Genomic DNA, 26,709 nt, shown 5'->3' with positions numbered 1-26,709 from the left:
GCTGTTTGTGGAATTATGAAGCTATAATTTCCACAGATTTGTACTGATGTGGATTTTTAAAAACATTGTAAGGAGAGGATATTTCATTTAGGTTTTTTCAGCCATGTTTTAATTTTCAGATTAGGTAATTTTTTGTCATAATAACAGACCGTCCTCACTAATGTATTGCATCATGCCATCTCCCCAAATAACATAAGTGGGATTCTCAATAACAGCATCCCCAAATGTGCAGTCCAGGTTTTCTAAGATACTTTTCAGTTCTCTAGGGTGTGCTATTTTGCCAGACATAATTGCTAATAATAAAATGTGCAGATTGCTTTGGGATACCATGGTGTGGTTAGAAATATGAATTAAGGGCAATCTATCAACTAGGAAAGCGGCACCAATGAGCAAAGGACACCAGGATGGAGCTGTCTGCAATGTACTTTGGGTTAAAAGCATCAATAAGTAATTAAATCATTTTAATTATTAGCACAGTTGCGTGTTGTGAATCCTCAAACCCCAGCTCTTCATCACACCAAGCTTATTTCTTTTGCTATTCCAAAAAGAAAGTAAAAAAAAAAAAAATTCAGCTACCATAAAACCATTTCCACGTTGCCCTCTGCAGTTGTTGGCAATGGTCTGGTTGCTGTAGTAACGTTTCCCGGGTGCAGGCGCTTGCCACAGGTGTTAAGAGCTCGGCTGGGATCAGTGCATTGGAGAAGCCAGGCCACATGGGGGAAGTTCTTTGTCTGTACTGCCTTTGTCTATCTCCTTCTCTTTAACAACTTCTGGCTGGCTGGGAATGGATAGGAGAAGGGCTGTTTGGACAGTCATCTCTGCTGAAACCTTTTGAAGCTGCTGGTGGTGGTAGAAACCACCACACCCCCCCTCGATCCTGCTCCACCTCATCTCCCCACCCTACCCTGAAGATAACTAAGGGGGAACCATTTGCTCCCTTTACGAGTTCCAGTGTAACAGCCTCCACAGTGCACACCAGGGCTTAGTGTTGTGGCAGAGAGTATTCTAGTCGTTTTGTTGAGAATGCTGCTTGTTATTTAATCCTCATATTTCCCATCGCTCACTCAGGCTGGATGCATCACACGGTCGAACAGTTGGGAGATAAAGCCAACAAGAGCAGCTATGCTATTCAATGTCTGCAGAAGTCCTAGAAGCAGACCCCAATTCGGGACAGTCTTGGTATTTCTTGGGCAGGTAAGCAAAACATTTTACCAGATTTAAATGAAATTCCTATTCCATGTATATTATATGATATATTTTTTAATTGTTTATATTTTAATTTGTTTTACAAAACTGAGTTTGTGTATATCACGAATCCACTGTAATTTGCTGAAAGTGTCTGTCAAATCCAAATCCAATACAGTTGTCACATTTAATCTCTACAACTCATATGCCTGAAAGTGTCTAGTTTTGATGTGTTTTCGCTTGTTTTGCAGGTGCTACTCAAGTATTGGGAAGGTCCAAGATGCTTTCATATCTTACCCGACAGTCTATTGATAAGGTCTGAGGCCAGTGCAGATACATGGTGCTCAATTGGGTAAGCTCTTTAATGGTTGATGTTTGTGAGGTTAAGCTGGTTCTATTTATTATTCACAGGCATTTCTTGCACATTAAAATGAGACATTCTTGTTGTTTGTTTTTCGGGTAGCTGGGTGTAAATGGGGTCATTTGGGGCTGATGTTGCCCTCAGGTTTGGTTTATGTTGCTCTCAGAAGTGAGACAGAAATGCTCAAGACATTTAAGCTAAAGCACTGACCCTCATCAGAGCCGTGTAATCACTTTATCACAATCTTAACACTGAGAGCAACCATGAATAAAATAAAAAACTTTTTGTCCTATCACAAGTTGTGGAAACCCTTTTTACCTAATTAGACCACAATGAAACCTCCCAAAATGTCAGTAAAGTCAATCAGAAAATGAAAAATTGTACATTTGTATATAGTTGTTAGAAAATGATTTGAAAGGTTTATCATCCATTGTTTGTCATGGCAAAATTTTATGTTGAAGATATTAAATGTTTCTTGAACCTGCATTAACCTGTGGCATCTAGTTATGAATGATCTGTCTGTTTATTTAGCTTTTCCTTTTTAACCACCCCTCTCTGCTGTGCTTGCATCTCCAGTGTGTTGTATCAGCAGCAGAACCAGCCGATGGATGCACTACAGGCATATATCTGTGCAGTGCAACTGGACCACAGCCATGCGGCTGCCTGGATGGACCTGGGCACACTCTACGAGTCCTGCAACCAGCCGCAGGATGCCATCAAGTGCTACATCAATGCCACGTGCAGCAAGTCCTGCAGTAACATCCCAGCTCTGACTGCTCGCATTAAATGCCTCCAGGTAGACAGAGTGTTTGCGCATGAAATTATCAGGAGAGGAAGTGTACATGTTTCATTTTAATGTGCTTATCATAGTGTTTTCTTTCTTGATTGTTAACATTGTTTGCTTTTGAGTTCCTTTCTGTTTTGTTGAATCACGTCCCCTTGTCTGACATATTATTCACTGAGGATGATATATGAGTGTCATTTTCATCTGTGATTTGATGCATACCACCATTGCATTGACTCAAGCTTAGCTGAACCCGCCACTGAACATGTTTTCTGCGCCATCTTTTTCTAGGCTCAGTTGTGTAATCTTCAGCAAGGTAGTTTACCAAGTAAAAGTAAAATGCTCCCTAGTATTGAGGAGGCATGGAGCCTACCAATCCCAGCAGAGCTCACCTCCAGACAGGGAGCGCTCAACACAACACAACAGGTGAGAACAGATCAGCTAGACAAGCCAGTAGAAACTCTTATACCTTCTAATGGTTTAGACTCATTAAAATTATTTGTTAGTGGTAGCTTGGACATTGTGACTTTTTAAAGAAATGTTTTGGGTTCAGTACAGGTTAAGCTTGACGCTGTTAGTGGCATTATGGTTAATATATAATAATATAATAATAATAATATATAAATATTAATTATAATTATTAACTATTAACTATTAATTAAGTGGTGGGCATAGATAATTTTTTTTATCTAGATTAATCTAGATTAAAATGGCTCATTTACTTACCTTGTAGCGGACTGCAAACGCGTCCTGTGTGAAAGCACAATGAGTCCGTGCTGCTTCTGCACCATATACTGCAGACGGAGTTTGTGTGAAACAGGCGTGCGTCTTATCGAGGTTTTCCATTGGAAAGCTTCTTAAAAAAAAACTAAAATTCCCTGAAGCAAACCCGGTGGCATCTTAGCTGCATCCATGTTAGCACGTCACATTTGATGTGGTAATTTCACAGTAGGCATACAAACAGGTTTAAAGACTCGTTCTCGCCTCCTACAGTTTCGGCTAGGTATATATCCACGCTAATATATCAAGGTGAAAGTCATTATAGCTTGCTTTAGACCCAGCTCTCAACCCAAACTTGAAAATAGATTAACAGCGATGTTTTAGCACATTAACGGATATATCACATCACTGTATTTGCAGTATTGGCCGTATGTTGAATCAGCAGAAGCCCCTTAACCACAGATCTTGTATAACACATGCTGTCGAGTGAGCTTAGCCTGTATTGAACCCATGACATTTCTTATTCCCTAATGAAACATCAAAGTGTGTGGTAAGGCTTGACTTCATGATTAAGTACCACTTAATGGTCCTTAATTTTCAGTCATACAGAACAATGTTGTTGTTAACATTGATTCTGGAGAATAATCTTAAACTGCTAAGGTTTAAAGTTATTTCCTCCTAGATCATTAGACCATAACACCCATCAGAACACATCATCCTTTGTTTCAACATATTGGTCACAAATTTTGGGGAACGATTTAAATCTGCAATTTACTGTGTGTATATATATTTTTTCTTCATATATTTAACTGATATAATTAAGAGTGAGAAAGTTGGCATAAACATAATCCTTATGCATATTGTATAAGGGAGCTGTATGTCACTGAAACATCAGTATTGATTTTTATGCAATAAATGCAATTTTGGTTACCGTACTTTAGTGAAATGTTCATGCCACTGTCCTAGCTGCTATTTTGTTTTTGTTGCCAATAGCAGACCACCTGCAAAGCTCATCAGAGCAGTGAAGCCCAGTCCCAAATCCCAGGCCAGTCTCTTCCCCCTCATATGGTGTCTGGCCAGACTGATGACCAGTCCAGTCCAGCCAAAAGGAAGAGGACTGCAAGTCCAGCCAGGGTACTAGAGGACAGCATTTTAGTTTGTTACATCTGTTACAACTATCAAGCAATGTTTGATTATTTACTGGTTTCTCGTCTCATCATCAGAATTCACCAGATTCCTGGGAAAAAGATCCAGGTCATCATCAGGTCCCCAACTGGAGTTTAGCCCCACAGAAGCTTCAGGTTGGTAGATTCAATTTATATGGTTGTTTCTATATCTGTAAATTGTTGAATATTATTGATTTATGGTAGGGATGCACCGGAATAAATTCTGGACCGAAACGGAAAATTCTGGATGCACTTGCCTGAAAATACTTTGTAATGATTATTTATTATTTTATTAAATAATAGAAAGTAATTTTGTAAGACTTTTTAATTTAACTCAATTTTATAATACTGAATTTAAAAAACACAAGCCACTAAAATAACAACACTTTTACTGAGAGTAACAATAAAACTGGACAGAATTTATATTAATATTGGTAACACTTGGTAACACTACTTTAGTTAACATGAACTAAGAATGAACAATAGTTCTATAGCATTTATTAATCTTGGTTAATGTTAATTTCAGCATTTACGAATGCATTATTAAAATCAACAGGTGTGATTGTTAACAGTTAATGCACTCTGAATTAACATTAACAAACAGTGAACAACTGTATTCTCATTAACTGACATTAAGAAATATTAATTAACTACCATATTAACTGATGAAGCCTTATTGTAAAGTGTTACCTTAATATTAAATGGCAGTATATTATTTTTATTCATTTCCTTGCAATAGAATCAGATATAACTTTTTTTAAACTAATTGTCCAAATAATGTATAAACCTACAAAGCTATTATAATCAGAGCATGTGAGCAGAGGGTAGTGTTAGGTTGCCCAGTACAGCTGTACTACACCATGTTACAGCACAGCAGCGCTATTGCGAACAGGAACAAGTATACTACATTGAAATTTTATGTCGGCGCATTATTTGAGTGGACTTTGATTTTGAGCTTTGTTATTTAGAGCAGATTTTGAGCATGAGCAGTAGTCTTCTACACGAGCGGAACGCGCATTCATAGAGTGGAATGTGGAGTGTGCAATAAATTATTTTAAGTATAATTTCGGCTCATGTTTTTGGCTGTTTTTCTGTTTCTACTGATAAAATAAGTGCATCCCTAATTTATAAACACTAACAGGCAACTTTTTCCTTTTGTTTTTGACTAAAGTTTCTTAATTTCACCAAGGCTGCATTTAATGAAGCAAAAAGTATAATAAAAAGCACTTAATATTGTGAAATATTATTATAATTAATAACATTTTCTATTAAAATAATTTGTAAAACATGTATCCCTGTAATGACAGCTGAATTTTCAGCACTCATTGTCATTTGTCAGTGTCTAATGATTTTCAGAAATAATTGCCATTCTGAATTCAAATTTCGATTTATTTTATTAATTCTTTAATGCATTTCTATCCAGATATTATACTAGAGCTGGTTTAAAGCAAACTATTATGGTTTTGTTGTTTTTCTCTCAGCTTCTGGAACAGTTACGGACCAACAGAGCTAATCTGAAGCCAGTGCAGCTGCAGATGCTGGAACAGTTGGAAAAGCAGCTCAGTCTAATGCAACAGAATCAGCAGGTGTGTGTCGTGTGGATGTGCATAGAAGACTGCAAATTTTTAGACAGGCTAGAATTAGCTTAAATTAACTTGCTGAGTTTTTAATACTGATAGTCTTTCTCTCCCCAACAGATGAGGCTGAATGCTATGGGTCAGATACGACCCAGTGTGTCCAACGGTCCTATAGTCGACCCCTCATTGCCTGTGAACTCTAATTCCACATCCTCCTCTCAACATCCACACATTGCTCTTTTCCGCACACCCTCCACCCTCTCAAGATGCGCTGCTCAGCCAATAGCCAATGGACCTGTCCCTGCAAGCCCCGCCCAATGCACGGCTGGAACCATGGGTAACACAGATGCCATCTCTGTGGGCAATAATCACCTCCCAGGATCGGGGAGCAACGGAAATGTGCCTTACTTGCGGCAAAATGCACTACCTCATAACTGCACAACCCCCACCAGCAGCAGCATGGATGATGAACCGTGGAAAAGCCAACACATCAACTCCACTCAGGTGAGATTAAATGTCCTGGTCAATATGGTAAGATCGTAATGATCATGTTATGTATGACAAGAAAGTTCTATAGGATCGTTCTGTGTCAAATCAACCACATTTCAGAAACTTCTCCAGCTCAAAATTTTAAGATAAACATGGTGATGAGTGCCAAAATCGTAAATGTCATGGATAAATATTTCCTGAGTAGTCCATTGTTTTGTAGAAGGGGTTCAAAATTACAATCTTAACTTGAAATTTGGAGCCAAATTACAGCGGTGTACAAAGGAGTTTAGAGGGATGCATTTGGCATGAAAAATGGACATTCATCTTGATTTTCTGCTTGTCTATTGAGTTTCTCTAGTTTTCAATTCTTAAGGTAGCAATTTCACTGCTTAACCTTGCATTATTTACACTATCTTTATTGCAGGGGCTTCAAAAGAGTCTAGGTTCATATTCGGCAGGTCCAAATGGCGAGCAGGCTTCCTCTTCCGCTGGGACGTCCCAGCTTACCCCGGCAGCCGGCACTGGCGTTCCAAATCAGGTCGAACCTTCGGCCTCAGCCAGCGACACGTTAGCGCAGGAGGCCAGTCACAATCACCTTCCCTCCCCAAGCTCCCATCACTCTGCTACCTCAGGTGGACAGCAAGGCATGGTGCACACCAAAGAGAGCAAGCTTTCAGGAAACGGGCATTCCACAGGGACACCTAACAGCACTGCCACTGCAGAAGGACTGCCTAATCACGTCCATCAGGGCCAGGCAGACGCTGCTGGGGCGAAACCCTGCTCACCAGGTGTACTTAGTTCAGACAATCCTCAGCTCTCTGCCTTGTTGATTGGAAAAGCCAATGATAGTAATAATAGTAATGGTGGTGGGTTGACGGCTGCCGGCACAAAAGTTAACAACGTTCACCCAAGTCTGCACCAGGGACTGAAGGCACAGGGGAACTCTGTGGCCTCCTCCCCTTGTTCTGCCATGTCCACGGCCACACCCTCACCCAAATCAGCTGACCATCACAGCACTCAGAACAGTGTCAACTGCCTTAACAGCCCCACGCTCAATGGCCAAGGTCCGGAGGACTCTCAGAGCCACTTGAAGGTGGCATCTCCGCTGGTTTGTCATATCCCCAAGCCTCCCTCGTTTGCCCCGTGGTCTTCTGTCTCCATCTACCCCAACTCCAGTGACGTGCTCAAAGCATGCAGGTGAGTTTCCCATTCCTGTATCCATTTGGGCATAGATGTGCAGAATTCCAAACAAAATTCTTGATTGGTTTTGTGCAGATTTTTTGGTTATGGTTATATCGAGCCACCTTATAAGCTTTATAAGCTTACAGTATAAGATTCTAAGCTTTTTTGTGTCTGTGAATATAAATAACATAGCTAGACCTAGGGCTGGGCGATATGGCCAAAATTTCATATCCCGATATAGCTCATTTGATATCCCGATAACGATATACATAACGATATAGCAATTTTTCTGTTAATTCAGTTTATGAATAGTCTATATAAAATTGCAATGTGGAAATGCAGTTTGAAATGATATACAAAACAAATAAAGGTAGTATGGACTAAATATTTATTTTATTTAGAACCTTTTTTTCAAGAAAGACTGTTGGTCATGTGTTAACACCTGCCATTAAAATATTTCAACCCGCTATTATCGACCGTGTAGATATGCTTGCATCTGCGGGAGCTATGGCTGTATGGTGTGCCACGGGAGCCGTTCACATATTGCGTATTTTGCGCGCTCAAGTTCGTTATTTCCAATGTAGGCGCGCAGTCATAATGGAAGTGCGGTGCAACGCGCCCGTTTTTTCCAGGCGCTTCCGCATCGAGTTAAAAACATTTAAACTTTTTCATCCATTTTAGGTGTCCATGCAACAGAAGTCACCCCTCTTTTAGGTACAAGCTCCTCGGTTTGGGTTGGCTGGTCATCTTGTTGAGAATTACCCTGGTCTGAACCGCGTCTACTACCGTCTTCCTCCATGTTTGTTTATGTATTTCAGCGTGCATGGGCATGCCGTTGCGTGAGGTGCATCTTGACGTAAAATTCTGCCGTAAACGCCTTATCGTGGCGTAAACAATAGAGCCTTATATAAAACAATAGACATTTTCTATCGTCCAGATGTTATATTTCGTCATATCGCCCAGCCCTAGCTAGACCTTATTTTCACCTTTTCTGCTATAATACAAATCCATCCTAGTTGATTTTGTTTAAATCTGCAGTAAAATGGTTTAGGCTGATGATTTGATGTATTGTTCTCACTGAAAGAGATTTGCATTGGTGAGCTGTTGAGTTGTACATTTTTTTGGAAGGTAGTTACTTGTTGATGTCGGAAGATAAATACTTTGTTGATTAATGTTATATTTTTTACAATGTAATTTGCATTGACTGGAAACGTGGATGTGTCTACTAACTATGTTAGGTGTGTGTCTGTAAAATATACAGCTGTGTGTTGTTCTTTTCAAGATGGTCTTTGATTGCTTTCAATACACTGCCAATATAGTAGTTATATATGCACACTACTGTTCCAAAAATTTGGATGGTCAGTAAGTTTTTTGGTTTGCAAAAATTAATACTTTTATTTAGAGAGGATGTACTAAATTGAGCAAAAGTAACCATAAAGACATTTTATAAATTTTCTAACTTTTCTATTTGAACGTTCTTTTGAACTTTCTTTTCAAAGTATCTTTGATTAAAAAAAAAAAAAAAAAGTGTATCAAGAAATATTATTTAGGACAAGTTTTCAAAATGTATAATTAAAAATGTTTTGTGACACTAAATGCATTCAAACAACAGTATTTCACAATATTAATGCTTTTATTGTATTTTTGATTAAATGTTGCCTTGGTGAGCATAAGAGGCATTAAAAAATGGTAATGCCTTACAGACCCCAAACTTGTAAACCACAGTGTATGCACAGGTTTATTTATTATATTGCTAATTTTATATGTACAGGTTTGTTTGTTTATTGGAGTGTTAATTTCCTATGCATTTGTTAACCCATCTAGAGCCTATTAGTGAGCAAAACTGATAAATCCCTGCTTGCTATTTTTTTTTTTTTTTACGCTGCAGCATGTTAAAAAAAAAAGCTATTCCATCATTAAAAATGACAGTGAATGTGCCACACTAACCAACAGCACAGAGACTAAGCTGCTGAAGATGTCAGGCAGTGTCAAACTTAGTCAGTTTTCACAATCACCAAGGTTCCGATTCCGAACAAATACCAGCATGACTACGCTCCAGCCTCACAGCTGTAATTATTTAGAGACATTTTAGTTACTGAACTTTTGACCCTCTGCCATGTTGTTTAATGTGGGTCATTTTCTCAGTGCTTCCAGTCTTATTACACGGTTTGTTTTGACTGGAAGGGCTGTTGATGGGGAAGGACATTGCCTGTATGTCTCTAGTGATCTGGTTTATGGCTCCACCTGTTTCTAGACAGCAACAGCACATGTACTGACCCTCAATGTTCCTGTCATGTTGACAAGAATACAGCAGAGTCACGGTCTTCACTGTAGCACGCAATCAATTAAAATGACATTTGGATAATATAAAAGATTACATTACATACAGCCATTTGGACATGTGCTAATAAATATCTTGAATTATTTTGCAGAAACCTGGGGAAGAATGGTGTCTCCAGTAATAGCATCTTGCTTGACAAGTGTCCCCCTCCACGGTTACCACCTGCACCCCTCCCAACTCTGCCAAAGGACAAGCTCAATCCTCCCACCCCTAGTATTTATGTGAGTAAAACATCACTATCATCTGACACTGTGCAACCTGGTTGTTCTTTATCTGCTCTCTCAAGTATTCCTGCTGTCATGAAATTTACAAGTCAAAATACAATGCAAAAGGGTCCAGTTGCACTGATTAAAGGCATTTGTTGCCATGAAAAAGTCAACTTTGTTTGAACTCAATTTATGCTTGCACAATTACACCCTTTTTTTTTTAGATTCCAAGGTTTTATTTTCTCCAGTCAAATAAATCTACTTTTTAAATCCTTGGCAGTTGGAGAACAAGAGGGACGTTTTCTTTCCGCCGCTACACCAGTTCTGCACAAACGCAGCCAACCCCGTTACAGTAATCCGTGGCCTGGCTGGAGCACTCAAGCTGGGTGAGAGTGTGTTTCTGGGCACTTGTGTGCATTTGAGTTCTTGCCAAAGCACCATGTATGTGTGAGCGCTGATCTGTGGTCTGTATTATTTTCATTTACCCTTTTATTAGTTTTGCTGCATATTAGCACCTTTGTTTAAATGATTTTGTTGTTGTTTTTGTGTCTGAGCATTAAGTCGGGAGACATTTAACTAGCAAAAAGTGAGTTTTGGCAAAGGATGGTTTCAGGATGACTTGGGCGTAAATGACAACAGCACCATCTGCATGTTGAAAGTGGCATTACATGGGAGCCTCTTAAAAGGGTTTAAAGGGTTCCTCTTAAATGAAGTTTTTATGTACCTGCTGCCCAAACCTCATAAATGACTTGAGGAATGTATACTTTTGCTTTCAGATGGGCTCTGATGGTCTAATTTGGGAAAGTGACATTATAGTTTAAATGTAGATTCTGACTGATATTGTATGCTTGTTATTGTGTTGTCATGAACTATCAATGTTAGACATTATATATTTCATCATTACTGTGTGGCAAGTTGCTGTTTGGAAAATTTGGGCGATTTGGACAATTTCTATACTGCTTGTCAAGTCAAATGGCAAAAAAAGTGTTTGTCCATACTTTTTTATATATGGCCTCAATCTATGCGCGAGGTTTTGAAATCTAAACCTCATATTCATGTTCGAGTTGTAGAAAAGGTATGGTAGTTTCGTTGTATTCTTCAGTTTAATGATGGTTTATATGCAGGTGGCCTAAGTTTGAATCCAGCATTTTGTTTTTTTCCCGATGTCACTAGTTGCTACTTTAAATTGAAAATGGTGAAAAATTAAATCACACATTCTCTTCATACCTTAAACATGCAAAAAAATAATCCCCTTCTGAAATTATTATTATTTAATAATTAACTAAATATGTAATATTTGTTTCAGTTTTTACCCTTTGTTTTCATCAGTTGACATTGTGGTGTCTGTCTTTGCATGTCAGACCTAGGATTGTTCTCTACCAAGACTCTGGTGGATGCCAACCCAGAGCACCTGGTGGAGGTGAGGACTCAGTTATCTCAGCCCACTGACGAGAACTGGGATGTGACAGGAAGCAGGAAGATGTGGCGTTTTGAGAGCAGCCGTTCTCACACCACCATCGCCAGATACGCTCAGTACCAGGCCTCGTCTTTCCAGGAATCGTTGCGGGTGAGTCGTCATAATTCCCACATTAGGAAAAAGACATGCAATCCAGAGATGTCTGGAGATTAGCTTAATATTTTATTAGTGGATTCAGTTTAATGTGGATATTTTGTTTGGAACAAACATTTTTTCAACTCTCTACTTAAAAAATAATTGCCACAATTTTCCAAACTTAATTGTCCATTGGCTCTGTACTGGGGTCAGTATGTCAGCAATCTACATTTCCTCCTCATGCCAAGAGTTTGGATGTGTATGTTCTGTGTGACTATTATGCTGTTTGGAAGCTGTTGGAGTTTTTTTTTTTTTTTTAATTATATTTTTGCACAGGTGGACGAAGTACATAAATCAAGTACTTGAGTAAAAGTATAGATACTTATAATAAAATATTACTCCAGTAAAAGTACAAAAGTATAAAAGTAAAACACTTATATGTCTACTCGGCTAGTTAACGTTAATCCAAACATTTGATTAAAAAATAAAAAAACAGATGTCTCACAGGTTACATAGCATTTTTATAAAACTGGGGAACACAAACGTGCATGGGTTATTTTATTTAATCTGTTATTTTTAATTATTATTTTTTTAATTAAATAATAATTTATTTATTTTACTTTTTTTTTTTACCTAAAGCAGAGACACTGATTGATGTGTCTGCATCGTCTGCAGTCAAGCATTTCAGTGGGCTTAAATAGATCACCCTTTACAGCAGATTAGGTCACTAACAACTGACAATTTCTGCCTAAATATGATTTTCAGTTACAATAATTAATCGTAAAATTCAAGATTAGTAACTTAGTTTTAGCAGCATCAGTTGCACGTGTGCTCACAAGATCCCCCGGTTCTTGTTTATTCAGTTCACTAGGGACACACACTGAACGGTTCATTTGAATCAGTGAGTTGTCGACTCATTCTAATCAGATCATTCTAATTTGCAAACGGATTTAAAAGGTTCATTGAAAATAATCCATCTGTTCTTGAATCAGACACTGCTTTTGCGTCTCTGAGCACATGATATATTATGGAATAATTGTATGTTTTATGAAATGTAGTTAAGCAAAAAGTATCATCTTATGCTTTGGAATGTCATGTAAAAGTAATATTTACTCAAAACAAAACTACTCCAGTGAAGTATTTGCAAAATTTAATTAAGTATAGTAACAAAGTAAAACTACTGTTACTGTTTACCACTGAATTTTTGACAGTGGTGCATTAGAAATTTCTGTAGCAATCCAAAAAACTTGGAAGTGTTTGCTCTCAGCCAGCTGTGTTGGAGATTTAGACAGACATTGAATGATGTTGATACTGTGAAATGCTTCATGATTGGTGCTTGGATTCTAATGGATGCTTTTTCACGTTTTTTTAATCTAACAGGAGGAAAATGAAAAGAAAGGGCAGAAAGACCACTCAGATGCAGAATCTGCTCTGTCAGAAAAGTAAGTCCATGTTCAAATAAAGTCTAACTGTTTGAAACACGTTTGACAGAACAATAGTCTGTAACTGGAGCCTATGTTTGTTTCAGTGCGGTCCGCAGAAGAAGAGGTCCTTTTAAGAACATCAAGTTTGGGACCAACATTGACTTGTCAGATGAGAAAAAGTAAGTGCTCACTGGCTTTGTTCCCCTTTTAAGCATCCATGCATAAACCATCTTATATGCAATACAACGTTGCAGATCTGTTGTGCATTTAAGGTTATTAGTTAACTTCAGAATTAAAAATTTCCTGAGATTTTACTCACCCCCATGTCTTCCAAGATGTTAAAGTCTTTTGTTCTTCAGTCAAAAAGAAATTAAAGTTTTTGAGTAAAATATTCCAGGATTCTTATTCTTTTAGAAATACTTATCCTTCTTTGTAACAAATGTCTTTACAGTAATTCTTGAACAATTTAATGAATTCTAGGATGATAGTCACCCTGCAGAATCTGAAGTAATTGTAATCTTTTAATCACTTGTTTCTTTAAGGGTCAAATGTCTTAAATAAATGCAGTAAGCCACTTGAGTTCATGAAGTGTTTTTTTTTTGCCTTGGTAAAAAGGAACTCAGCTTCTTGTTATGCTTAATAACCTTTAACAGTAATAAAATCACTTTAATGCATGCCTCATGTGGTTTAGTGCTGCATCAAGATGCTCTAGAGAGTTTAATTGAAGTCTGAAGGAGGGTTTTGAGTGTCAAACGGGCCTCTTCAGACCACTTGCAGTGTTCAGACAGACTCCTAGAGTTATGATTGAACAGGGGACATGTTAGGTCACCACACCTGACCTCTTTGCCCTGTGGCCTTGCAGGTGGAAGCTGCAGCTGGCTGAGTTGAGTAAGCTGCCTGCCTTCGTGCGGGTGGTGTCTGCAGGGAACCTGCTCAGTCATGTAGGCCACACAATTCTCGGCATGAACACAGTCCAGCTCTATATGAAGGTCCCAGGCAGCAGAACACCAGGTCAGCTCATTGGCACGCGAGCACATGCACATCTCACCATGCTATACCAAAACATTTCTCAAATACAGACGTTACGGAGTTGAAAGTCGGGATGTTATTAAAAACCATTTATTTTTCCATTCAGGTCATCAAGAAAATAACAACTTCTGCTCTGTGAACATTAACATCGGCCCTGGAGATTGTGAATGGTTTGCTGTTCCTGAGTCGTACTGGGGTGTCATGAATGACTTCTGTGAAAAGTAAGCACAATCACAAATGTTTAATTCTGCTAAAACTCCTAACCATTAGTTTAATGTAAAATATGAATTTAAGTTTGTTTGTAAGTCTGAGTCTTACTGACTGACATATTCTTTATGCAGGAATAATATAAATTACCTTATGGGGTCATGGTGGCCAAATCTAGAGGACTTGTATGAGGCCAATGTTCCAGTGTATCGCTTTGTCCAGCGACCAGGTGATCTGGTCTGGCTTAACACAGGCACTGTGCATTGGGTTCAGGCTATTGGCTGGTGCAACAACATTGCTTGGAATGTAGGACCACTCACTGGTAAATATTTCAAGTTGCTTATTACTGATATTGGACCACCAGGGGCCAAAATGGGCATAGAATTGAAAATAGACGAAAATATGTGCACACCATACAGACACTCTAGACCAAGGGTCTTCAACTAAAACCCCTTGAGGGCCAGTAATGAACTCTCTTCACCAGACAATTTTATATAAAAACAGTTGATAGTTTTTGCCAGACCAGGGTGTCTGCAGAATATTTAAGCTTTAAATTCAATACTTTTTTAAAGACCTTTTCAAAACCTGCACAAAATAAATAAAATAAATTTAAATGCATGATTTACAGTTCAGATGCACGTTTTCATAAAAACAAAAGGTTTTATAAAATGATAAACTTCATTTCAACCTTTAAGAGTCAAAGGTATCAATTCTTGTGATTTAAACCATTATTAACCAAGTAATATTAATTAACATTTTGCAATCTTAATTGTTGAATTTTTTATAATACGTTATCTTGTTGAACCACCAGTTCACAATTACAACCTTGATGCTTAAAAACATAGGTTGGTTTTAATATTGGTCTTTGACAACAGAAGACAGACTGATTGAAAAGGGAAAATCATTCTCTTCCAGCAGGTGGCGCTTTCGGAACGGCAGTACACAAAGCAGCGCAGCAGCTGACTTGGAAACCCACAATGCTCATATTTATTCGATGTATAGTCTTATGAAGTTTAATCACAATTCTTGTCTTTCCATCTCTCTTGAGAAATCAAAATTTCTCTTTCTTGTACCAATTAAGACTTTTTTTAAGGACCCGTCAACTTTCCAAAGTGTTGAAAATGCCATTTATTTAATTATGACAAAAGCCTTCACAGTCCACATGGACGCATTTCGCAGTCTGGATTCGGACCAGAGTTTGCTAGTTAATTATTTAATTATTTCGTATTTTGAGTTCATTTTATCAAAGAAGGATATATGTATTTAGTATTAAAAGGCCACGATTAAAACAACAAAATGCTGTCTTGGTAGGCAGCTCACTTGGTTTTAAATGGTTACGCATATCAGTTTTGAAGAAGGTGATATTTTACGGTCTTATAAAATATAATAATAAAAGTGAAATGTAATATCAGTATATTTGATAAAGCCTTAAACCTGAAGTTAAAATGTAGTTCATCTACTGTATTTGTTAACTGTTCAAAGGGTTTAACTCTTATTTATTTTTCCTCAGTGCATCAGTACAAGTCTGCTGTGGAACGCTATGAGTGGAACAAACTCCAGAGTGTCAAATCCATCGTTCCCATGATTCACCTCTCTTGGAACATGGCCAGGAACATCAAAGTGTCAGACCACAAACTCTTTGAGATGATCAAGTGAGTTTACTGCACCACATTTATGAATCTGGTTCTTTGAGGGGACAAAATGAAGTCTAGCGTGACTGAAATTTTAAGCAGATTAATGGATGTGTTAAATAAGGTCTGTTCCTCCTCCTCAGGTATTGCTTGTTGAGGACACTAAAGCAGTGTCAGACGTTGAGGGAGGCGCTTATAACGGCTGGAAAAGAGCTAGTTTGGCACGGAAGGAGCAAGGACGAACCTGCTCACTACTGTAGCATCTGTGAGGTGTGTATTCTTAGATTTACATTTAAACATTTAGCTGACGCTTGTATCCGAAGCAACTTACAAATGAGAACAATAGAAGCAATCAGAACAACAAGAGAACCACAACAGCAGACGAGTGCCATGACAAGTCTCAGTTAGTCTAGTACAGAACACGAAGCCAGGTTGGTGTTCTTACCAAAGGTTCTTTATATTTTAATTGCCCGTAAGTTGTAAATGATAGACAATAGTTTACACTCAAGAATTAAATGTTTGCTTTGGCACATTTGTTTGAAATTACATAATCATCACATGAGGCGAAGACTTCAGTCATATCAGTGGTCTAAAAAAAAGCTCTATTACATGTATCATAATGGATATATCAGGAAATGTTTAAAATGGACTTTGTCAACGCTAAAAAAAAATATATTTAAAATAATGCTGTCAAATGATTAATCAAATCCAAAATAAGTTTTTGTTTACATAATGTATGTGCACTGTGTATTTTTATGTATATACAAAATAAACACACATGCAGTATATATTTTGAAAATATTTACATGTATTTATATATTTATATTCTTGTATATGTATATATGTGTATATATGTGTATATCTGTGTATGTATGCATGTATGTATGTGTGTATGTAACATTTTCTGATGTTATGTACAAGTGTACGCTATGTAAACAAACTAATTTTGGATGTGATTAATCATTTGACACACTAATTAAAAATAAATTATTTAAATAACTGGAAAAATCATGAAAATGTCAACAAGCATTTAAGTATATTATTTAAAATATTTCTAGTTATGCTCAGCTTTGAAATATGTCTTGGGCTTGAAATTTCGCTTTGCAAATGTGATCTCTGTTTAAAGTGATTTCATTCATTCTAACATTCTTATCATTTAATCACAACAATTGAAAGCATCATAAAAAAAGAGGTTGGAATCATGTTGAAATCACATTGACCATGGATGAAATATGCCTGTTGAATGTTGAAATATATTAATTTTAAGATTCTAGCATTTCTTTTTACTAGTAATTTCATACAAGGCTTTATTTTTAGATCCTAGAATTTCCATCCCTAGACAATTTTATACAGGGCTTTGTGAAGTCAAAGTTTTTTCTTGACACTTTGTTTAACATTAGGCAATTATTATTATAAATATTAATTTATAATGAAAGTGTAAATATTTGTACACTTTCTTCAGTTTTGTCGTTTTGTTTGTTTTTGCCTTAAAACCTTTTTTTATTTATGCACATAAAAAAATACTAATAATTGTTATTTTTTTTTATTTTATTGCAGGTGGAGGTCTTTGATCTGCTGTTTGTCACCAGTGAGAGTAACTCACGTAAGACATACGTGGTGCACTGCCAGGACTGTGCTCGGAGATGCAGTCCTAACCTTGAGAACTTTGTGGTTTTAGAGCAGTACAGAATAGAGGACCTCATGCACGTGTGTGACCAGTTCACATTAGTAAGTCTCAAAGCCCTTACTCTGACCTTCTCTAGATCTGATTAATGGTCTCAGGTAGCAAGAAATGGGCATGCTTAAAATATGCTATGGCTGTTTCCACAGGCCCCACCCCTGCCCTCCTCCTCAACTTGACATTGACATTAACGGTTCTTTGGATAACACCCTGGAACGCAACACATCGCTTTCTGATATTCAGGAGACCTGACCCAGTTCCACACCACTGGTTTCTGTAGCAAACCCCACAAGGCTGCTGGTTCGAAGCCGTTTGTCTATGCAACCTTGCCAAGTTTGGAGTTTCGGCCCACTGGAGTGAAGTGGTTTCGTCTCCATCTTCAATACTGTCTCAGCTTGTTCAGCACCTCTTCTCTTTGAAACACAAACTACAAATAGACTAATTGCTGAAGAAAAATGGTTTTGTGTATATACCACAAATGGCAAAATCACTCAAAACTACTGACTCTTCCTTTTTATTTTACTGTTGCTTTAATCCTCTTTTTTTTTCTTTTCTTTTGTCTTCTGTACTTCATGTAAAAGCTAATACATGATTTTCTTTCAATCTTATTTCCTTTAAGTAGGGCTTTTTTTGTTCAACATTTTCTTTAGGTAACAAAAAATAAATTTGTAATGTGAACTTTTTTTTTTTTCTTTTTTCGTAAATATTTTTCTCTTTTTCTTAAGGAAAAAGCAAGATTGGGGTTGGGGGGTAGCCAAGTCACAAAGAAAAATGGGTTGCACATAGACTAAGGAATAAACTTAAATTTTTCTTTTTATATATATATATATATTTCTAATCTTGTTGTAAATTTACACTATTTATAAATATTTATTGCTTGAAAATATTTGTTGATGGAATGCATTTTTTTCTTCTTTTTTTTTCAAGAGTACCTGCCATTAAAATTTATGGAGTAATGTAATTTTGAACATTTCTCTTTTTACATTTTCTATACCTGAATAAAACTGCTTAGCAAGCATTGTACAGAAACATGAAGATTGATATGGTTTATGGGTTACTAATCAGAGTTGTCTTTGTAATTAAAATATTCTTCTTTTGTGATGAAGTTCCTGGTCTTGTCTCTGACTTATATTTTTGCAATTTGAACAGACTGGTTTCCTTTTCTTTTTTTCTCCCTAATGTCTCATTGTTTGTTTGCCAGCTATGCTATGATCACCGAAACACTTGATATTTACTGTTGAGATTTCACAGTTCCGTTTCATGCTTTGGTCTAGAACCTGTCACTACTGAGGCATGCAGGATACCCATGAGAGCGATGCATGGCCTTAATGTCTGCATAATGGCTTTAAAGGTTTGGACAGTAGTGATTCTTCTTTGCTCAGACTGAGATTGTTGTGCACAGATAGCAAGTGCACTGACCGCTTCTTGATGACCTGACTGCACATCATTAGGCACAAGTAGATTGTTAATGACATGTTTGCAAAGTACGATAAAAACTCTGTGCGGCTCGAACAGTTTCACACGGAGGAAGTCTTTCACAAGACATCCGAGACAGGAGATGATGTTCTGGTAGCAAGTCTTCATCCGGCGGTATCCTACACGAAGGAGGAGTGTAATGAATTAGGTATAACACATAGCACTCGTGTCCAGTAAAGCTAAATCATAATTACACACACACACACAAAAAGCTGATATTCTTTGATGAATAAAGACTTGAATTACACTTGATACATGGATAAAGCAGGTTTGTCTCTTTATAATATTTTACCATTAAAAAAAAACAGTTTACATGTTGCTGCATATGTGACTGACCCAAAACTTACCTTCATGCAAGTAAAAAAATCCTATGGTACTGGCATCCACAATAAAGACCCTGCTATCATCCAAGGTACCAAACATGTCCTCTGAGGCTTTGGTGTAGAACAGTGGTTCTCAAACCTGTCCTGGAGTACCCCCGGCCCTGCACGATTTGTACATCTCCTTCATCTATCACACCTGATACAGATCATTAGTGGAGACCGAAAGACCTGAAGCTGGTGTGTCAGACGTGGGGAGAAACACAAAATGTGCAAACTATTGGTGTAGAAGAGTTTGAACTGGAGGCTGTAAGAGCTCAGGATATGGGTAATGTGAAGAAGTTGATAGGTAATGTCTGCACGGCGCTCCAGCTGAGAGGAAAACAGACTCCTGAAAGCTTTTCTTCCTGACCAGACCATCATCTTTCCTCAGGGGCCCTGGTAGCAGAGGAAGGGTCTGGAAACATTCTGTAGGCAGAAAAGTCAAAAGTAGGGCTGAGGACAGGAAGCAGACCATGCCAAGTGTGTACATTTTCATGTTTTTATATAGCTAGTATTGATGTGGAAGGTTGTTTCCTCCACGGAATAGCCTATAAAAAATAATTGCGACTTTTTAGAGTTTAGCCTATGTCTCACAGTTCCCTGACCTTTTCAAAAATCGCAGTTTTGCAATTGATGCCAAGATTTAAAAGCGCTGGTCAATGTCAAAATGACTGAGGTAGCTACCTATCCAATGAGAGTAGACGGGGTTTACGTCACAGAACCCGAGCGCCAATTCTGGCCCGATCCGACCGCCTAGTTTAACAGAACAGAAAGCGAGGTAAGATTGTAGGCAAACGTTTAATATTTGACGACGGTTTTAAAATAGAAACGTGAAACTACTTGAAATTTTCTCTCGCATACGACCGTTCTAAATTGAAAATGTAAATAGTTTGCTTAGGTCGGTGTCATTTCCGTGATGTGTGTAATTCCTAACTGAACGCGGACGAGGCAAGAAGCGTACGTTTTGGACATACAAATAAGAGTTAATGTGTGCATATTTTACAATATTATTTGTAAACTTCCTAACAAGGATTACACCTAGAATTTCCTTTACCATTCGGTTTGGTTTTTCTTCGACATGGTTATGGATGAGTTCATGCTTTGGGAGTGCCCTGGGAATCGAACCTATGACCTTGACGTTGCTAGCTATGCTCAATTTCGCTTATATTAGAAGGCTAGAAGGGAGACATACAGCTGCAGCTACTGGGCATGCGCACATCAATATAGCATAATTTCTGTCACACTGTACAACAATATTACTGTTTTTGCATTATTGTAAGGGGTCAGTGTAGGGTCAGTGTAGATGTAGATGTTAAAAAAAAAAACAATCTTATAGGTAGACAATTTAATTTATTGTTTGTTTCCAGCCGTAGCTGTATCCCTTCTAGCCACAGCCACTTATTGTTATATGTGCAGTATGAGAGGTTGTTAATTGGCATTCAGGGTATAAAGAAGCCTGAGTTTGTCTTTTTCACTGAAGCGCTTCATCTGCACACTTCCCACATCAGCCACACAATGCGGTCCAGCAGCCTCTGAGATGGACAGCGCAGCATCGGGTTTACCGGACCCTAAAAGGAGTTTTGATTGAAGTTTTCAAATGTGATGTATAGTGTTTCTTCAACTGTGGGTTCGTTCATTTTGAACTTAATTTAAAGCACATTGGTTTGTTGTGGGAGAAAATTACAGCTGTAATTTATAAATGGAACATAAGATGAAGAAACATCCGTAAAACATAATCTGTTTAAGTTTGGCTGCAAAGGAAGAAATACACTCGTTACCTTCATCTTCACCAAAGCTTTGCTTTAAGAACCATTGATAATTGACAAATAATTTGCCACATTGTAAGTGCTAAATTGGCACCTTCTAGTTTTCAAATAAATAACCCTTTGAAATGTGATTGTTCAGACCTTAAATCCTGAGCCACTGCTGCTAGACATCAGAACACAGAGACCGAATGCAGACCTTCATCATGCTGGGAAGCAGTAGGTTGGAGCGGACCCAACTCTGGAAGCGTGAAGTGGCCCTGAGGACAGCTTCAATGCTGCAGGATTTCCCTTTACCTACTGAGGTGCAAATGCTATTGTCTGATATCTGGTGCAGGTGAGGAGACATCACGTAGGACAGCACCACAGGTCTCCAGCCTGCTGTGCTGTCTGTAAAATTTCCCTCATACGAGCGCACATCTGCTGAGGAGAGATTAGACATCTTCAAGCAGTCAGCCATCTTTCAAACCTGCGGTGAAATAATCAGCGTCCACGTTAGCTTCCTGTTTTTACTTTCATTGCACATGCTCACTCAGATCAATGATTAGATATTGTGAGCTGCACGATTTGAAGACAATTTTGATGAAGAAAAGGGCAGCTTTCTATTGATGCTTTATTTCCCGATGGCATGCGGTGCTCTTATTTGAATAGATTTATGCATACAAGCAGAAAATTATTTAACCCTGAATGTAGTATTTTAGGTCAGTGAAGATAAAACTGAACATATTTACTTCAATATTTGGACATTTGGATACCTTGTTCCAGAGATCCTAGTATAAATTTCTCCATAAGGACAAAGAGAAAATATTTTTCTATATTAATAATAAATATCCTGTTTCATCCTAGAAGCATCCCCCCAAGAAGACTCTTCTGAAGTCAAGGAGTTTCTCTTGGAGTGCTGGTAAGGGGTCTGGAGTACCAAAATGCTAATATGAGGTACAATGTCCAGATTTCTGACCATATCCCAGCCAGCACTGTATCCTAAAACCCCAGAATCACAGCACCATAGTGGCAGCTCCACACATAACATGAGCACATTAAACAATGAAGTGGCACCTCTTGAGTGTTAGCTTTAGTAGACCTGTTATATTCCCTGAACTGAACACCTCACCTAGACAGGAAACACATGGTGAACAAAGATAACCCTTGTCGTCATGGTGATACTTCCTCCTGCATACAGCCTCATTTCAAAGCTGCACATGCAAAGGCTGGAAACCCTGTTGTTCCCATTGAGTTCTTCTGAATTGGTGATTTTTGTAAATTGTTGATTCCACATGCACAACTTAAATAATGCAATATTACATTTTTTAAATGGAATTTTTTATTTTGTCTAAATTGATTTGTGAAAAACAAATAATGTCAAAAATATTGCAAAAAAAAAATAAATAAATCTAAAAACCGAAGCACAACTGTCAACAATATGGAAGATGAATGACACATCGAAGAAATTATGAAAAAATACATTAAAATATATAGTTTATCAAATTGTAATTGTTATTATATCATTGATTATGCATGTCTAAAGTGTAGAAAAGCAATCATATTTTTTTATATTTAAAATAATGCTTGCTGAATTAAATATGTAATGTAATAAGAGTATGTGACATAATAGGTATATAATAATAGGCATATCATTTTAATAAATAGTAGGCTGTGCAGTAAGCAGTATTCGCCTCTGAAAATTTTGTTGTCTAATACTGAATTTTTTTATTAAACAAGCTGTGCAATACACAAAACGGGCAATAGATGTCAGTCGTGAGGCTTGTAAGACTGAATTCAGCTGCTTTTGAAACTGAAAAGTGTATTCCTGTCGCGTTAGTCACGCGCGTGATTCATAGTGCATGTTAAACATGCTTGTGTTTTTACTCGCGCTGATTCACAACTGTATGGAGAACACTGGAGATTATTTAAGATAAAAGGAAAATATCAATATGTGGGAGTGAATTCTGGAAGTTTTCTTTGGTCTAGTCATCCGACCACAGGAAAACATCGTTCAAGTATTGTAGGAAGTGGAGTAAATTTAACAGTCTTCTATTCAAGGCTGTGTGTCAACGATGAATCATTTTCTGAAAAACATGAATGGCGGTGAATATTGTTTGAGTTTGCCCCATCAATATAAACAATGTCTTAGACAGACGTTGTTAAATATTTAAGCTGTTGGATATAATAATGTGTACTTTTAGGGTTTTCCTTCTCCATTTTCGGGATTTTTTTGTATTGGATGCTATTCATTACAGTCATTTATCTGACATTTTTACCCAAACTGATTTGGCTACAGCAACATCCTTTTAGTTCATGATATCGATCCTTGTGGTGTTGAACTTGCCATCTTTATGTACCAGCCCAGATCAATTACCATTAAGCGTTATTGTAAGGCATAGTTTAAAAATAAAATACAATTGAAATGAAATAAATGGAATGAATAAACACAATGTCTGTTTGTGCATAGAGGTGAAGTAAACCTGCACACTGCACTGAGAGTCAACGGATCGGGACTCTATATATAGGGGGCATAAATAGTCCAGTGCGCGTTTGACTCACCGTGGATTAATCATCAGTATTTCAGTCGAGTCCCGGGACGAGCGGAAACAGAGTTTATTGACTAAGTGACTAACCCAAATCTCACTAAATGAAACGGCTGCGCCTGCAAGCTTTCCTATCACAAACAAAGACCTCATGGTTGCATTAAACTGTGCCCATTTTATTGTAGACAATCTAATATTAATGAAAGACAATCGTTTCTTAATTATAATTTATTAGGCTATAGGCTATTTAATCTACTTTTGCAAGACATTGTATCAGTTCTCTTCATTATTATGTAGCCAGCTCACTACGGTTATTATAATATATATACTATGTTGCAGCTTAGTAGCTATATTATCAGCACTAAGCCAACAAAATGTAAAAAAATACTCCAAATTAGATTCATTATATAGCAATGGCATGCTTAATAAATCTATGCAAAGTTAAATTTTACTGTGTAGATTTGCATCCTTAAAGCAGAATGACCTACATCCCTGACTTCGGAGATGCAGTTGTCCGTTATTATGGTCCTAAGCACAAAATTCCCCCAAATACCAGTTGCGTTAGTGTTCACGCTGATGATCTTACTCATGTGTGGCATCGGATTATATTTCCGCTATTATGTAAAAGTGCACGTAATATCCATATTATCATAAACCAAAACGGATTGTAATGTAAATCTTTGCCGCTAGCTAGGCATACGGGTTATGCATTACTGATTTAAACTAATGTCTAACATTTAAATATGTGTTTTAATACGTTTTAAGGTTTGAAACACCTTCAAGATCAAACTAAATGCAAAATAATTAGACTTATACCAAATAAGCGTTTCTTTACGTAAATACCTGTGTTTAAAAGATGTTTGTATGTTTGATTTCGTTGTCATGACACTCGTAATCACGCTTTTCTTTTCTCTGGGCTTTTGTCAATCAACACAACCCGGCTTCCGTATTTAATATGGAAAAAGTTTGAATGGATGTAATTAAACGGTTTGTATTGGACTAAAGGCGGAATTCTCTGGAGAAGTAGAAAAGAAGAAAAAGTTAAAAGGTATTTCACTTCAATAGGTTATTTGCCTTTCAGACACTAAAGAGCACATTATGGTTTGTTGTCATTAAAACCACGCGATGGCGGTGTTTACAACTCCAACTGAATTTAGACAGCTGTACAAACATCTAGCAACGTGCGAATTAGTCTTGAGGAAATTTTGATGCGTATTCATCGCAATGATATTGAAATTTAATTGTTTGGTTCAAAATAAGAATGATGCATCGTGCTTTAGTTCATTACATATAATGTTTATTACACTAAACAATGTTGTAATAATATTTGAAGTGATATAAACTATATATATTTGAATGTATTTATTTATAATTTCTTCGATTAATCATCCATGAGTAAACCGACAGGGAGTTTGTGCGGATGGTCAAGTTTAACTAGAAGGAATATTTTCAAGCAGTTGACACTTAAAGTGTTGTAAAATATGGATGTTTGTTTATGACAGCTGCTTACTGTTCTTAGTAGCCTCCTTTGACTCTCTGGTAATCAATGCTCCATACTTGTGTAGTAGGTAACGTTCCTCATATTCGGAGAATAATAAAGGGAAACCGGGGTTCGTTTTCTCTCATTTTGATCGATGCACTGAAAACATTTCACGTTTGTTCATTTTTTAAAAGTGAATTTGTGTATAAAGGGATGTCTTTAAACAGTCCATTACTTATTTGTTTGTTTGTTTTTTAAAATATAAAAAATCTAACTGAAATATAATGTAGAAATATCAGACAATTATTTCCCCCAACAAATAGCATATTAGTGTAATTGATAAACTGTACAAATATAACACTTAAAACATGTGTCACAGCTTTCCCATCCTGACATTTAGAAAAACTCCCTTGTACTGAGAACACAGTACAACATTTCTTATGTTAAAAAATATATATTTTTTAATATACCCAAACAGCTAGTAAAATATGATAACATTGACATTTTAGTTTGAACATAATTCACAAAGACATTCTAGTTAAATAAGGACATGAGAACTAACCACACTCTTATAAATAAAGGTTCCATGAAGAACCTTAAAAATCAATTGAACATATACATTTCACATTAAATTGGAATAAGGTTCTTTAGATTATTAGCATGTCCTTCAGACTTATATATATATAAATATTCTGACAGCTGTTTGACAGCTCTGAAAGTTATTTGAGAAACCCAAAATGGTTCTTCTATGGCATTCTCTTGTGAAAGTCCTTTTGGAACATTGTTTTTATTCGAGAGCAACTTACTAAACAGCTGATGGAGAAAAGAAGTGCAATTTCAACTCCTATTCATTCTGTAAGTATAAGTATGTTTAGGAACAGTTTTGAGATCTGTTATGTTTGTCTGGGTTGATGTGTCAGCTGTGAGGAATCGGATCTGCAGGGTGACTGCTGGCGCGACGAGTTAAATACTGGGGCTTGTAGGAGGGTTTGGGTTGCGGTACATGGTGTATGAATCAGCATGGCAATGTTGGCATGCTGACAGAACACCTTCAGGGTCCCTGTGGGTTCCAGTGCGGTCTCAACTGCTCTCGATCCTGTCCACACGCATACGTCCAGCCCTGGCGGATATGTCTTCAGTGAAGTAGAGTGTAGAGCCCATATTTGTCCACTCTCTTCCTACCATTTGCTCCCTCTATGAGTCACATCTTTTGCACTCCGTTTAGAATACCCCCTGAATAGAGTTCAAGGAAAACGAAAGCTTTAGGTTTTTCACTGAAAAGACCGAATTCCTTTATGACTTTAGTTAGTGCAGTTCATGATGGTCCCAGTACCTGTGACCCTTTGTGCTTGTGTCAGTGGGAAACTAAATGTTTTCGATTTCCATCATTTATTAAGTAATCAGTTTGTGTCAATGTCGGCGTCACTCATCTAACGATTGTCGTTGTCTTTTATGGCTGTGCTGTTATGTGTCAACAAAGCAGAGAGGAAGATCCTGCTTCTAACAAGAGACACCTGTAGAAATGACGTACCATTTGACCAGGGTGTGTGTTTGTTAGGTGTGTGGGG

The 26,709-nt window shown here is 37.4% G+C and overlaps 2 pseudogenes; one reads left to right on the top strand and one right to left on the bottom strand.

Annotated features, from left to right (window-relative positions):
* The first annotated feature begins 635 nt into the window (after positions 1–635).
* Positions 636–18,640, top strand: LOC113108786 (lysine-specific demethylase 6A-like; annotated as a pseudogene).
* A 96-nt stretch (positions 18,641–18,736) lies between these two features.
* LOC113108070 (uncharacterized) lies at positions 18,737–21,596 on the bottom strand (annotated as a pseudogene).
* Between the last annotated feature and the right edge of the window lie 5,113 nt (positions 21,597–26,709).

This window comes from Carassius auratus, chromosome 9 (genome assembly GCF_003368295.1).
Source record: "Carassius auratus strain Wakin chromosome 9, ASM336829v1, whole genome shotgun sequence".
NCBI classification, from domain to species: Eukaryota; Metazoa; Chordata; class Actinopteri; order Cypriniformes; family Cyprinidae; genus Carassius; species Carassius auratus.
This window is presented reverse-complemented; position numbering and strand designations above follow the sequence as displayed.